Here is a 15,966-nt window from a genome sequence, read left to right as displayed (position 1 = left end):
CCTTATAACAGGGCCGCTACCTACCTTGCATCTCATCCCTGAACTCTCCAGTCTAGGAAAATGGGCTGCTCTTCTGTACATAATCCAACCATTTTGATTACCTGCTGTTTGTGCTCTGGCCTCCCGGCTGTGGCACCTGGTCCCCCTTTCCTCTTCTCTAGCTGCTGGCTCACATGACCTAACTCAGCCACTCTGGACTCTCCCAGAGGTCCCTGCCTCTGGCTAAGCTCTCCTAAATAAGGTATCTAAAATAAACCTTCTCCAACATATGAGGGGGTCACATTTCCTTCCTTTTCCTTTTAATTTCTTTTATTCATTCAGCAACCAATGTTATCTGAGTGGTAAACAGATCATAGACTCCACCAAATCTGTGGCCCTCAGGACTGAACTCATAGCACAGAGCTTCCTCAAAAGACTAAGATTGAATCAACAGTCAAGCCCCATAGAGAGTTTATGCTGAAAACACACAAGAGGGCCGCCTGGTGGTTCAGCAGGTAAAGAAACTTGTTGTCAACTCTCAATACCTGAGTTCAATCTCCAGGAATCAACTCCCACGAGTTGTCTTCTGACCTCCATATGTTCCTGGTGAGCCCAGTGTATGTGTGTGCGAATCTTAAATTAACTAAAAATAATAAAAGATAAAATACACACAAGACACAGGTTGTGAGCTTAGGAGGAAGAGGCAAGCAGACCTCTGGGTTTGAGGCAGCCTGGTCTGCAGGGCCAGTTCCAGGAAACCCTGTGGGGGAAAAAAAGCTAGCAAAAAAGATACTGGCTGTGACATATAGCTGAAAATGCTAAAACCTGTCATCAGATACATCTCCATATACACACACTGCCTCCACCTAAGCCTCTTCCTTAAAGCAGCATGCCGAGACCTTTTTACCTCTAATATCTTCTCACCTTGAGTAATCCCCTCCCCCTGTCTAAACCTTACCACACCCAAACAGATTATTACAGGAATTAAGCAAAGCCAAGAATCCAATGATTCCTTCACTTTCTCAAGGGATCACTTCATACTTCAGATGTGATGAGACCAGAATCTCCTCTTAAAGAGAACATAAAGCCATTTTTCTTACATTCTAAGTTGCACATCACAGGGATAAATGCACTGCTGAAGGAAATTCAATTAGTTACTTTAACTTTAGCAGCACTGTCTCTTCAACCTAACAAACTACAAATCATAGCTTTGCATAACTGCTTCCTTGCAGAAGCTATATCTAAGTTTCCAAGCCCTTTAAGTGATACCTAGAGATGAACACAGATACATCATTAATAGTTCTATACATAGCCTCTTGCCTCCTGGGAAAAATTCTTTGGGGAACCCCAACTACTGCACCATGCAAATTACTGAGGGCACAACCAGACAAGAAAACAGACCTGTTAGATCTGGAGGTATAACTCCATTGGCAGAGTTATTTGTCCACTTGCACAAAGCCCTCTACACTGCAAAAATTAATACAGTAAGAAAAAATAAACTGTAACCCCAGCTCTTAGTCTAAGGCAGGAGAATCAGGAGTTCAAGAACAGAGGTAAGGAAATGGCTCACAGGGTAAATAAATACCTTGTTACACAAGCATAAAGATCCGAATTTGACGGCCAGTCGTGGTGATACACATTTTTGATCCCAGCACTTGGGAGACAGGGGCAGGAAGACCTATGTGAGTTCCAGGCTAGCCTCGTCTACATAGCGTGTTCTAGGACAGCCAGAACCTCATAGAGACCCTGTTTCAAAAAAATCTAAATTAGAATCAAAACCAAACAAACAAACAATCACAACCTGAAACTGGATCCCTAGCATCCGCATGCCAGGTGAGGCAGTGTGTATCTATAACTGCAGTCAGAGATCCAGGGGGAGTGGGAGCTTGCTCTGTCTGAGTCAGCCCAGTCCAGTAAGAAATCCTGACTTGAGAAATAAGGTAGCAGGCTGAGAGATGGCTCAGCAATTAAGAACACTGACTGTTGTTCCAGAGGTCCTGAGTTTAATTCCCAGCAACCACATGGTGGCTCACAACCATCTGTAATGGGATCTGATGCCCTCTTCAGGTGTGTCTGATGATAGCTACAGTGTGCTCACAAACATAAAAGAAAAATAAGGTAAAGGGGATAGAGGGATAGCTCAGGGGCTAACAAACAGCACTGGCTGCTCAATTCCAAGCACCCACATAGAAGCTTACAATTATGTGTCTATAAGACAAGTTCCAGGGGGTCCCATGCCCTTTTCTGGTCTTCAGGGACACCAGGCACACCAGTGATCCACATATATAACACCTACATACATAAAATGAAATTTTTAAGATTAAAAAAAAAAGGAAAGCAGACATTTGGAAAAAAATTTCATGATGTCAACCTCTGGCCTCCACTGGGAACAGTAAACCTCCACAAGCATGTACACATACATACAAAAGCAAAAACAAACAAACAAACAAAAAAAAAAAAAAAAAACCAGGGAGCAATATTAAGTATAAAAAGCCATATTAAGTACTCACACCTAGAAAAAGAGAAAAGAAAAATCTAGGGTATGAAGTAAGAGCAAACAGACCACAGCAGCACAGCGTGGCATCCAGGTGCTTCTCTGGCTACTTCCCCACCTTGTTGGAGAGCTAAGCACACTGGAGCTGGAAAGGCAAAGACAGGTGGACCTCCTGAGTTTGACACCAGCCTGGTCTATGTGCTGAACTCTAGACTAGAACTATATAGTGAGACCCTGTCTCGAACAGACAAAAATAAATCTTTTATATTTTATTCAATACATTAGCTTTCCAATGCTTGAGTCAGTGATTGATTTTTAACTATTCTTTGTAACAAGTTAGGTAAGATCTGTCTGGAGGACTCTCTTCTCTTCCCAATTTAAACGTAATTCAGAACCCTTAGGAATAAAAGCAATAAAAACAAAAACAAAACAAACAACAACAAAAAAGAGAACTTCAAAGCCAACATAGGATTGTGAATTTTCTTTTTGTAAAAAATTCAGTACTAATCCTTAAAATGTTATGTGTATAAAATATGTATGTGTATGTGCGTGTGCACATATACATACGTGGAGGGAAAATTCATTTCCTGATCATATTCTTCCATCACTGAGGTGACTTCCTATCTCATCATTTCTATCTTTCCACTGTTTGTTGTTTTCAGACAGAGTGGTGTAGCCCAGGTTGGCCTTGAACAAGCTCTAGTCTTTTCTCCATTGAGCCTCCCAGACACTAGGTTAGCACCAAGTAAGCTCTGCCGGAGTCCCTATTTTCCATCCTTGACTCTCATCCCAGTTGTTCCTGACTGGCTAGAGATAAAATAAATCATCAAGAAAATTACTCATCCAGCTAAAACTGTGACACAGCTGCAGAACATCAATTATATCTTCAAAACTAAATCCCAGTTACAACAACCATTGGGAATAAAACCTGGAATATGAAAATAAATGAATCACTTTAGTAGATATTTATAAACAATGTTGTCAAGACACTGGTGTTCACCTCTTCCGACATAGCTCCTCTTTGCTAATCAACCCAAAAAATAAAGCCAGTCCTCAAAACCTGATATAAAATGCACAACATAAAGAGACCAAGCCAGGGATAGTGGCTGTTATCCCAGCACTGCTGAAGCAAAGGTAGATTAGTTAGACTGCTGTAAATTCCAGGACAACCTGGCTGCCAGGCCAACCAGGACTACACAGGGAGACTCTGTCTTAGAAAAATAATAACAAAACAAACCACCAAAAAGCAAAGATTAACATGGACACTGCTATCCAAAAGCATGTCCTTTGTTCTTAATATTGTAATTTCTGGGCATTTTACCTTCAACTGGTAACTTTCCTTCTACATAAAATATGTAAAGATGTTCCTAATTTGCATTGTAGAGACCCATGTATTTCAGAAAGAATCCAAATCTAGGGCAGTGGTGCACACCTGTTAGTTGCCAGTAGTTTGTAGGAAGCTAAAGCAGAATGACAGGAACTCCATGCCAGGCTCAACCTGAACTATAGAGGGACTCATTTAAAACAAACAAACAAAAAAAAAAAAACCAAAAACAAAAAAAAAAAAAAAATCGTAAGTTACAAAAGCAAAAAACTCCAAAAATAAAAATTGTCTAAATTGTAATGATACAGCCACCCAAATTAATAAAAGACGAGGAAGAACTCTTAAAAAGGCAAGCAAAATCAAACTGCATTTAAAAAAAAAAGATGCAGCTTTGGTAACAGAAACAAATCCCCCCCCCCCCAAGAACCCATGAATATAAGACATACAGAAATGGAGAAGCTGATAAGGCCTTCAAGTTCAGTAAGAAGGTAAGTTTCCCCAACCCCAGCTCTTTCTCCTTTAGGGTTAAGCCAATACACAAAGCCTGTTACAGTGTTCTCAAGAAAGAGACTTTACCAGAGTTAATCACTACCAATTATCAGGATTGTTTTTAACTACCAAGGCCGGAGGGCTGTGCCGGTTTTTTCCACAAAAACCTCCACCTCTTTAAGATTACTGCTGCTGATTAAGACCGACCCAAAGAGAATATGGGCAGCCTTAATGAACGCAGATGCTGTACAGTTTCAAAAAGCCAATCCCGGGTTCTATCTTTCCCCCGCCGGTTTACTGCATCAGATGCCACATGAAAAGGGCTCTTCTTTTTCCCATCTGTACAATTTACTACGCGGCCGACATCTACACGTCGGCAAAAAGAGGTAAGTGTCCTGAATCTCCTTAACCAGCTGCAGGGGTGAGATGAAGAGACAGAAAGAAGGATGAAAGGTAAAACTGGAAAATAAAAATAAGGTGATGAGACGCAGAGATCATACTTCCCATTTAATTTCCCCTCTCTTACAAGGTTAAGTCGGCTAAAGTCCGGGTGACGTTAGGGAAAAAAAAACACACACACACACACACACCTTGCGCCCTGGGCAGGAGGTGAGGTTGGCTCTGCAGCGCTCAGTGGGGCTCCGGGCTCCGCCCCAACGGCCTGGGACAGTGCAGCCCTCCTTGCCCCAGTCCAGGGAGGACAGAAGAGAGAGGGCTTCTAGAGGCTCAGGCAGGGGGAGGGGGAGACGGCTACTCCGGGTGCCAGGCTCACCGAGAGCACTGCACTCCGCGGTGCGCCGACACCCCCTCCCCCAGCCGGCTCCGGCTTGCTCCCCTCCGCCGCCGGAAGCCAGCCCCGCCCCCTCAACTCCATCCCTGCTCTTTGCAAGCTCCCTCCTGTCTACACAGCCAATCGTGAGCCAAGGAACCAGCAGAGCGACTTACCATACAGCCAACTGGGGAGGCCCACTGGGAGGTCAGCCGCCGGGGATAGGCCAGCTACCCGCGGCCCCGGCCCCGGCACGGCTCCTCTTTGTTACCGCTGCCCCGGTCTCTCCGGGTGCCCACAAGGAAGCTGGGAGCCAAGCCTCCAGCGGCCGCTGCTCCTGCTCCTCCACCCACTCTAGTCTTGGTACCAAGAGTGACCAGCCCTCAGAGTGTTTCCTGCCATAACGCTTCAGACTTCCAAACCAAGTAACCACCGGAAGATACCCAACCACAAAAAGGATGCTCTCTAGACCTCTCTGCTTTACCTTCCTTTTCTCAGACTAATCAACTGAATTCTGTCAAAACGATGGAAAGATTTAGGTATTAATCAACTGCAACAAATTTACCTGTTGGAAATTCCTGCTTTCCCTGAAAGAAACTGGGAGGGGGGGTTATGTATCTGGAAGTTGGTGGAGGTGGGGAAGAAGGGAACACTCCAAATCTTCCGGGGGGGGGGGGAGTAAAAGGACACGTACAAAGAATACAAAGTTGACCTCAACCTGTATCACTTTCAAGACATCTACATCTAATAATCCTGAAATGACCACTTCCTTATCAGATTTTAGTATGATTAAGATACAGACGAACCAGGTCTCCTTAAAAGTACATACCCAATGTTGTTAAAACAGTAATACTGACTCTGCATTGACTGGACATCTATACCCAAACTTAAATGGCTAATGGCAGTGTTAAAGGAAACACTGTGGCTGGGATGGAATAGTCTAAAAATGGTATATTGTTGTTTCTTGGGTAGAGAATATGGGGTTCATTTAACAAAACAGGGTGTGCTGGGGTAGCAAGGCTGGTGGAATGGTTGCTTAGTATGCATTAAGGATTAGGTTCAGTCCCCATAAAAACCAAGCACAGTAGTAGAGGCAAGAGGATCCCAAGTAGGAGGCCAGCTAGGCTAAGAGACCTGGGACAGACTGACCTATGCACACAATACACACAGAGAGCTCTTAGAGCAGAGCATAGATCCTGGTGGCGTAAGCCTCTGATTCCTCAACTGAGGAGGCATTTGAGTTCAAGGAAAGCCTGGGTTACAGTGAGTTCCAGGCCAGCACTAGCGGCAAAGTGAAACCCTATCTCAAAAACAGAACAAAACAGCAAATAAACCAGAAGGACACCTTGGCTGGCAAATCATTTCCACAACTAAATAATTCAGGACTCCGTGGAAAAGTCATTAGCTGATAAACCCAGAGGGGGTAGGGAGCTCAAAGATGAATAAGGTATTCAAAAGGGACACTGTGGTACACACTTCCCTAATCCTCAGAAGGTCCCCCTACCTCTGTAGTTTTGGATGTTTGGGCTGTGTGTGTTGGGGTGGGCTGCTGGAGGGATAAGCTGTTAGTTAATTCTTCATACTGATGGGGTAGCACATGGTAGAAAAAGAAAAAAAGCCAACATCTTGAAAAAGTTTCACACACATACACAAAATGAGACAGCAAGCTTGCGGATCAAGCATGATTTGGCATCTTTAAATACAGAGCCAATTTTCTTTAGTGCCAAAGCCAATGGCTTCTCCTGTAGATAAAATGGCACAGTTCCTGAAAAAGCCCTGGACGCTGTTTCCCCACAATCCTATAATCTGTCAGAAGACAGAAAACAAAAAGAAGGCTGTGCCAGCCAGAAAAAGCAAATTATAACCAACACAGAGCCAAACTTTATTTCAGACAGAAGGAGCTGTTCTATGTGTCTCTGAAAGAGGAGAAACAAAAGAAGCTTACCATTGCTCCAATAACCAAGGGCAAGCAACTAATTTAACCAAACACCATGATGAATTAGCATTTGCTGCAAGAGGCTGCCTTCTCACTTCCTATTCATAGCCTAAAAGGGTATTTGCAATGCTTATTAAGAAGAGTTGATGCCAACAATATACAAGGAATTTTTTCATGCCAGTAAGAAAAAGAATAAAAGCAAAGGAGGAAGTATTCAAAGAGCATGAACTATCAAGTTGTGAAAGAAAGACATAAGGTCAAGAGCTGAGCACAGAGAGCCACAGGCCTATATCACCAGCACTTGATGGAGACAGGAGAATCTTAAGTTCAGGGTCATCTTAAACTCCACAGGAAGTCTGAGGCCAGCCAAGACCAGAGAGCCTTAAAACAGTGTAGGTGGTGCACCTGAAGAGAGGGCTCTGTGGTTAAGAGGAGTTTGTTCTTTCAAAAGACCTGAGTTTGGTTCCCAGCACCAACAGTGTAGCTCAACAATCTGCATTTCCCATCGGGGATCCAACATCCTCTTCTGGTCTCTGCAAGCACCAGACACACATAAATATGTGCAGGAAAAACACTCATACACATAAGATAATAATAATGATAAATCTAAAAGGAAAGCATGTGTAGGTAACAGATTGCTGTAGGGCTTCATGCATGCTATACACACACTCTACACTGAGCCATATGCTCTTCTGTTAACCTTTCATTTTTAGACACCCAGGCTAGCCTTCCATTCACCTTAGCCAAGTCAGGCCTTAAAGTTGATATCTTCCTGCCTTAGTTTCCCAAGAAGCTCAAGGGTTTGTTTTGTGTCACCAGGCTAGGCAGGGATCTCCCTGTCTAGTCACTAAGTGCCTATGCACACAACATACACACACACACACACACACACACACACACACACACACACACCTACCTCTCAAATAGAGCTTGTATACAGTAAAAGCAAGATGGGAACATCAGAGAAGAAAACCCTAAGCTTTCACTTGTCCTTGCTACAAGAGGTAATGGAGACCAGGTAGGCTAATACTTCAAGTAATCCTCACACTTGGGGAAAGGATCGGGACCAACTTAAACTACATGAGACCCTGTATTAAAGACAAAGACAAACAGGACAAGGAGGAGACATAATAGAGTGAAAGGGAAATATAGATTTAGAAGATTCAAAGATTCAATTCCAACCTATAGAAAATCAGTATCTTCATGTCCCTTTATTCTGAAATTAGAAATAAACAGGTTCTTAGACTGTAGATGGCACACAGAATCCCAACAGAACTATAAGCAGGAAGAAAGTCTGAGCCTGTTAATAATCTCACCAACTAGAAATTTCACTTTTCCCTTGTATCAGTTCTAGATTACATCAAATTTTCCCCTATAGCTAATGTCACTTTAGAGGCAAAAAGTCAGGAGATTCAAATTTCAAGCCTGCCCCAGGTAGATGACAGATAATGATGGCACTGATTCTACATTTAGACTGCGGAATACAGTGCTGCTAATTTTGCCTGTGATGGTATCATGCCCTTCTTCAAATCCTAACTGAAACCATCACCTAACTCAGTGGTTCTCAAGCCTCCTAATGCTACAACCCCTTAGGACAGTTCCTCATGTGGTGGTGACCCCCAGCCAGAAAATTATTTTGTTCCAACTTCATAACTAATTTTTCAACCGTGTGAGTCCTAATGTAAACTTCTCTGGAGATAGAGATCTGTCAAAGGGGTCTCTACCCCCAAGCTGAGAAGCACTGCCAAACTGCACTCAACTGTTTATATAGTGTTCACTACAATAAAATGTTTTTTCAATGTTTTTAGTGGTTCTACTGATTGGCTATGAAGCTTTAAAAATAGATAGTAAAACCCCCCAAACTGATTAGTATACATTCCACAGTATTATAAATAACCAGAATACCATTCAGCCTTCTTCATGAGCCAAAAACCAAGAGGACAAAAAAATCATATAAAAGGGGCTGGCAAAATGGCTCAGTGGTTAAAGGTGCTGCCTCACAAGTGTGACCTCCTTGAGTTCAAGCCCCAGACCCACGTAAAGTAAAGATGGACAGAACTGACCCCACAAAGTTGTCCTCTGACTTCCACACTTGAGAGTATGCACACGCACAACAGTAATAAAGTTTAAAGTCCCCCCACAAAAAACCTCCTATAATAGGAACCCATAAAATGATATTGTAATAAATCTCTAGGGAAATATGTCTTTAATAAGACGTTGCTTCATTATGGTGTCATAATTGATACATTCTAGAATTTAGGGTAGCAATGTCATGTCACAAATTCTGAGCTATTTTTTTCCCCAAATAGTATTTAAAAAAAAAAAAACTATCACCTTTCTCAAAAGGAACTTAAGCCTCTAACAGACATCATGTTGCTAATTTTCACAACATCCCAATAAAGAACTATTATTTAACATTTATATCACACTTGAACTTGCAAAAATGTTTTACAACTATTTTCATTAATAGTCATACCTCACAACCACCCACTGTGAGCTAAACTGATCTTGTTATCCTTATTTGACAGCTGGGGAAACTAAGGCCATCCTAAGGCCAAGGTCAAGCCTGTTTACTTTCCCAAGGCCAGGAACCTACCCTGAAAGTCAGATTCCCTCACCCATTACTCTTATCAGCCTCAGTAACAGCAGGTTTTTTTAGAAAGCAGAATGTCATTTTTAAAACTATCATGAAATATTGAGGGCTGGAGAGATAGCTCAGCAGTTAAGAGCACTGACTGCTCTTCCAGAGGTCCTGAGTTCAGTTCCCAGCACCCACATGGTGGCTCACAACCATCTGTAATGAGATCTTGGTGCCTTCTTCTGGTGTCTGAAAACAGTGACAGTGTACCCACATATATGAAATAAATAAATAAATAAATCTAAAAAAGAAAAAGAAATATTGGGAAACTATAATGTTTCGGTAAAAATATAACCATTTGGATACAAATAGATAAGGATTTGGTAACAATAATAAGTTTTAAAAAAAAAAAAAGAGGTATGATGATCATGCTGGTAATCCCAGAACTCAAGAAGTTGAGCCAGGGGCTAAAGAGGTGGCTCAGTGGTTAAGAGCACTAACTGCTCTTCCAGAGGTCCTGAGTTCAAATCCCAGCAACCACATGGTGGCTCCATCTGTAATGAGATCTGATGACCTCTTCTGGTGTGTCTGAAGACAGCTACAGTGTACTTATATATAATAAATAAATAAATCTTTGGAAGAAAAAAAAGCTGAGGCAGGAGGATTGTTGCAAATTGAGCCTGCCTGAGCTACAAAGTAAGACCCTGTCTTGAAGGGGGAAGAAAATCTATAACTGGTGTTACATCACTGTAATCCTAGCATTAAGAAGATTAATGCAGAAAGCTTGCCAGTTCTTGGTGTACACAGCCAGAGTTAGTTAAAAGAAAATGGGCTTTATAGCTCTAGCCTGTAATCCTGGCTCTGAGGAAATATAGACAGCAGGCAGGAGAATCAGTAGTTAAGGGCCTCTCTCAACCACATAGTATAAAGCCAACCTGGGCTACACAAGACCCTACTCACAAGAAGAAAAAATGGAGGTTGGGTGAGGACCGGGCAGATGTCTCAGGAAATAAAGTAATTGTGGAGCAAGTGTGAGACCAGAATACAGATGCTAAAAGACTTTGGTAAACTCTGGGCAAGTCTAATGGACACCAGGCATATCCAGGTTCAGCAAGAGACTTTTCCTCAAATTAAAGTCCAGAGTGGCATATGTCTTTAATCCCAGCTCTTAGGAGGCAGAGGCAGACAGATTTCTGTCAATCTGAGGCCAGCCTGGTCTAGATAGTAGTTCTCACGAGTCAGATCTACACTGTGAGACCCTGCTGGACAGGGTAGGGATGGAGGGTGGAGAACAAGGAACACATCCAACATAATTTCAGGCCTAAATACACACAATCACCAATGCATGTGCACCTACACATGTGTATGCCCACACACAAGAGCACATATACACTCAGGCAAACACTAAACACATGTAAAGAGGGAGGGAGGGGACAGATCTAACTCCCTGATAGAAAGCCTGCCTAGCAAGACACAGGTTCAGAGTTTAATCCCCAGCACTGATAAATCAAGAACCGACTTCTAAACAAAAATGTCATTGTTTTCTATGAAAAATGGAGAATTAAATGCATGTTTTATTTTCTCCTAAATCCTCCACACTCAGACTTCCGTCAACAGCTTTAGACAAACAGTCATCTCCAGGTTATCACATCTTTTAAGTACTACCATTCCAACCCAACCCTCAATAGCATCCAACACAGCTGACTACGCCTTCCTGAAAGACATTTTTGCTCCCCCTAGTCCTGGGTTCAGGTTGGCCTGACTTTATGACCTTCCTGCCTCAGCCACTAAGTGCTGGGATCCTAGATGTGTACAACCACACAGCTCTGAAGTGCTTCTTTACCGGTTTGTTAACTTCTGGATTTCTGGTGCCCTCCTGACTTACTTCTGAAATTTCAAATTCATCCACATGCAGAGAACTTCCAAGTCTGAAATTCTAGCCCCCACTTCTCCCTGGAAACGCCAGGTTTTTCTATTCAACTATCTATTTCAAGCATCTTAAATCTGGCATGGCTAAGATGTGTTCTGTTGGACTGGTGCGATGACTTAGTGGTTAAGAGCACTGACTGCTCTTCCAGAGGTCCTGAGTTCAATTCCCAGCAACTACATGGTAGCTCACAGCCATCTGTAATGGAATCTGATGCCCTCGTCTGGTATGTCTAAAACAACTAGTATAACCATATACATAAGATAAATAAATCGTAAAAAAGAAAAAGATGTGTTGTTACTCTTACCCTTGCTGATGAAGAGCAATGTCGCTTATTTACCTAATTCCTTGTAATAATTTAGAAGCTACCCACTACTCCTCTTTTGCCCCACACAGTCCCTCAACTATAACAAGACCCAATCAGACCTTCAACCTCATTCCCCAAGACACACAGACTGTCTTCATCTCTATAGCTTTTCTACCATCTCTCATAGTTGGAGAATATTTGATCATGAGAACCCTGAGATCATGCTAATTACTGAAAAAAATAATTTCTAGATGTGGTGTGGCACAGCCTAAATACGCACCATTAACCCCCAAACAATGAAGATAAAGTTAGGTTATAGAAGGAAGCACCATGTTTGAAAGTGATGTCTAGTTGAGTGGCAGACAAACTGACAAATCAGAGAAAGATCTGACAGAATAGGATATGCCCAACTCTCAGGGGGAGAGAAAGGAAAGCTAAGAGAGCAGTGCAGAGAGAGAGGAAGAAGACAGTTTACCAGGACAGTCTTACAAGTGAAACAGGCTGCAGAAGGAACAAGTTAGATATAGATGAAAAGAGAAAGAACTAGAGAACGAGGAGCCAGAAACAGATTGTGAGTTAGAGGCCAAGCAGAGTAGAATTCAGGAGAAAAGCCAGATTAAATCAGTCAGCTTGGAGACAAATTTAAGCCAGAACAGCTGAATTGAACCAGCAAACCGGAGTTCAGAAAGAGCTAGAAAAGATGAGTTTATTCAGCAGCAAGTCTCAGAGGCTGAAAACATTTTAGGCCTAGATTAAACTGTATGAAGGCTAGATGCTTCTAGGACTAGACCTAGGTTAGCAGACTAAGGCAGTAAGCCTCCAAGATGATAATTTCATCAGGAAAATAAAAGTTACTGTTACAACTCTATCCAACTGATCATCAACTCAACTCTAATCTAAATTGGTATAGGAGGTGCGTGAGTTCTAGTCTCTAGCCTTAAGCTCCTCTACGATTCATTTTCATACATCAACAATATTCTTTCTAGTCACAAGTCAATTCACATCATTCTCGTACCTCCAAAGAAACAAATGCCCTAGGTGTCTTAGTTACTTGTCTACTGCTATGATAAGACACCATGGCCAAGGCAACTTACAGAAGGAAAGGTTTATTGGGACTTATGGTTTCAGAGAGTGAGTTTGTGACCACCATAGAGGGGAGCATGGCAATGGCAGGCAGGCATGGTGCCAGAGCAGTAGTGGAAAACTTACATCTGATCCAGAAGCATGGGGGGGGGGGGGTTTGTGTAGGGAGAAAACACACTGAATTGGAAAATGGTGTGAGTTTGAAACCTCAAAGCCCACCCTTAGTGATTCCTGTACACTGTCACATGACTGCACTGTTACTAGTTCTAGTAATTTTTCATTTAGTTCTCACTGGTTTTCTGGGAAAATAATTATATGACTTCAAAATCCTCTAAAATAACTTCTTTCTGTTTGAGAGTCTGTCGTTCCCCTGCTGCCCCCATGCCCTCTTTCCTTTTTGAGACAGGGTCCCATATAGCCCAGGCTACCTTCAAACTAGTGAACTACTGAGGCTGGCTTTGAACTCATTGTGCCCTCGCCTCTCCAGTGTGAAGATTACAGGTGAGCACCCCTACGCCTGGCTAAATGTCTTAACATTTGTGGCAGTGATGGTTTTCCAAGCCTTCCCATAGAACATCCAAGTAGAAAGCTGGGAAGACAACTCATACATTGAAATCACTTGCTACTCTTGCAAGGATGCAGGATCAGTTCCCAACATCCTCACAATTGTCTTTAACTCCAGTCCCAGGAAACATGATGCCCTCTCTTGGCTTCCTCAGCCACCTACATAAAGGTGGTAAATGTGTATATACTCAGGTACACACATAAAAATTAATCTTGGGCCAGACTTGGTATAGGCCTTTAGTTCCAGGACTTGGAGGCAGAGACAAAAAAGGTCTCTCTCTTCCCTGTTCAGGCCACCCAGGACTATACAAAGAGACCCTGTCTCAAAATGAAAAAATGTAGACAACATCAGCTTAAAGAAGCAAATTGGTAATGAAACTAAAAAATAAAAAGTGCCATCTGGATCAGCAGTTAAAAGCACTGACTGCTCTTCCAGAGGTGCTGAGTTCAATTCCCAGCACCCACATGGTGGCTCACAACCATCTGTAACTCCAGTCCCAGGGGATGTGAGACCTTCTGGCCTCACATGTTGTTGTGGCACAAACATGCACACAGGCAAAACATACGTGTAGAAAAACACTATTTTAAAAAGAAAACATTTCATCCGTGTTTGACAGTAAGGTCAGAGCATAGCAACTGATGTATGGTAGTAGGGACAAGACAAAATTAGGCAACTGAGATAAAAATATGCTGCGGGTGAGCTGGATTGATGGCTCAGTGGTTAAGAGCACTGACTGCTCTTCCAAAGGTCCTGAGTTCAATTCCCAGCAACCATGGTAGCTCACAATCACCTGTAATGAGATATGATACCCTCTTCTGGTGTATCTGAAGACAGCTACAGTGTAAATAAATCTTTTTTTAAAATGCTGTAGAAAAGAAAAAAGACAAGATCCAGGAAACACTAACAAACAAAATTTTAATTGTCTCACAGAAGAAAACAGCACATAGCTAGATACCAATTTGGGGGGTGGGGAAGGTTGGGTTGTTAAACACTGTTGAACCTGACCCAGCTTCCTAAAATAATAATAAATAAATAAATATTTTTAAAAAATGAGAACCAATTTCTCCATGTCTTCCCAAATCTGAAAACACATACACACACCGCTACCTACCTATCTGGAAGATAAAATATACATCTAGGAACATTTAAGAAGGTTTTAGCTAGGCCTAGTAGCACAGGCCTGTAATATAAATACTAGTATGTAAGGTAGGAGGATCACAAGTTTAAGAATAGCGTGGGCTCAAAATAAAAAGTAAAGGCTCAGACTGTAGCTCTGCTGCTGAGTACTTCCCTGGCTTTCATGAAGCTCTCGGTTCCATCCTCAGCACCACAGAAATCAGATGTGCTGGGCAAGCCTGTAGCCCTAGACCGCAGAAGACAGAAGAACCAAGACTCTCCTGAGCATCCTCAGCTACATAGTGAGTGAGGCCAGGCTACACCACATGAGACACTGGCTCAAAAACCCTATTTTTAAACATCTAAGCTTCAGCCTTCAAGGCACTGCTTGGGAGGATAAACACCTTGAATGAGATTCATGTATTAATCAGCAATTAACTTGATAAATGTCACTGCTGGAAGGTTTTCATGTACTCAGCAGAAAACATGTTTTTAAGTGACACGGTGTCCTAGGACAGACAGGAAGAGGAGACTGGAATAAAGGAAGCTAATTGAATCACTTTTGGCACAAGCCTGTGATCTCAGCACTTTGAAGGTGACAGGAAGATTAGTTCAGAGTCATCCTTAGCAATTAGATCAAGACCAGTCTGGGTTACAAGAGACTCTGACTCAAAAAAACAAAAAATAAAACAACACAAAACAAAAACCAAAAAAAGCCCAATAAAAATTAATGAATAACTCAATCTAACAAGCAGAAAAGAACTGCCTATTGTTTCTATTGGTTTTTTTGGTTTTGTTTTTGTTTCTCTAGCTTTTCAGGACAGGGTCTCACTCAGTAGCCCTGGCTGTCATGGAACTCACTATGAAGATCAGGCTGGTCTTGAACCCAGACATCTGCCTGCCTCTGCCTCCCAAGTGCTGGGACTAAAGGCTTGCATTACCAGCACTGACCTATTTCAGTGAAACCTGAAACAGGGTGTTAATAGTAACACCTTTCACAGCACTAGGGAGGCAGAGGCAGGCAGATGTCTGAATTCAAGGCCAGCCTGGTCTACAGAGTAAGTTCTAGAACAACCAGGGCTACAAAGAAAAACCCTGCCTCAAAAACAGGAAAAAATTTAAGATTTATTTATTTTATGTACATTAGTAAACTATCACTGTCTTCAGACACACCAGAAAAAGTCATCAGATCCCATTAAGGATGGTTGTGAACCACCATGTGGTTGCTGGGAATTGAACTTGGAACCTCTGAAAGAGCAGTCAGTGCCCTTAACCACTAAGCCATCTTTCCAACCCCCAATCCTTCTTAATACATACTACATGTAATAAAAATATACTAGTCTTCATGTAATTTACGGTGGTGCCTCTGTAGCCAGTGACTTCCCGACTCCTTAGCCTG

General features: G+C 42.3%; 1 protein-coding gene across 3 annotated transcripts in view; it reads right to left on the bottom strand.

The window, feature by feature from the left end:
- The window catches only part of FAM222B (family with sequence similarity 222 member B), a 60,422-nt gene that overhangs the window by 36,777 nt on the left and 7,679 nt on the right, over nucleotides 1–15,966 (bottom strand). Inside the window, exon 1 of one of the 3 annotated variants that reach the window (XM_080924381.1) lies at nucleotides 4,877–5,107. The exons of the other annotated variants lie outside the window; for them this stretch is intronic. The gene's annotated coding sequence lies outside the window, so the exon portion shown is untranslated. Of the gene's footprint in view, nucleotides 1–4,876; nucleotides 5,108–15,966 lie in introns of those variants that run through there. 3 annotated transcript variants of the gene reach the window in all.

This window comes from Micromys minutus, assembly GCF_963924665.1.
Source record: "Micromys minutus genome assembly, chromosome: 10".
Classification (NCBI taxonomy): Eukaryota; Metazoa; Chordata; class Mammalia; order Rodentia; family Muridae; genus Micromys; species Micromys minutus.
Note: the sequence above shows the minus strand (reverse complement) of the source record. Positions and strands in the feature narration are given on the sequence as shown.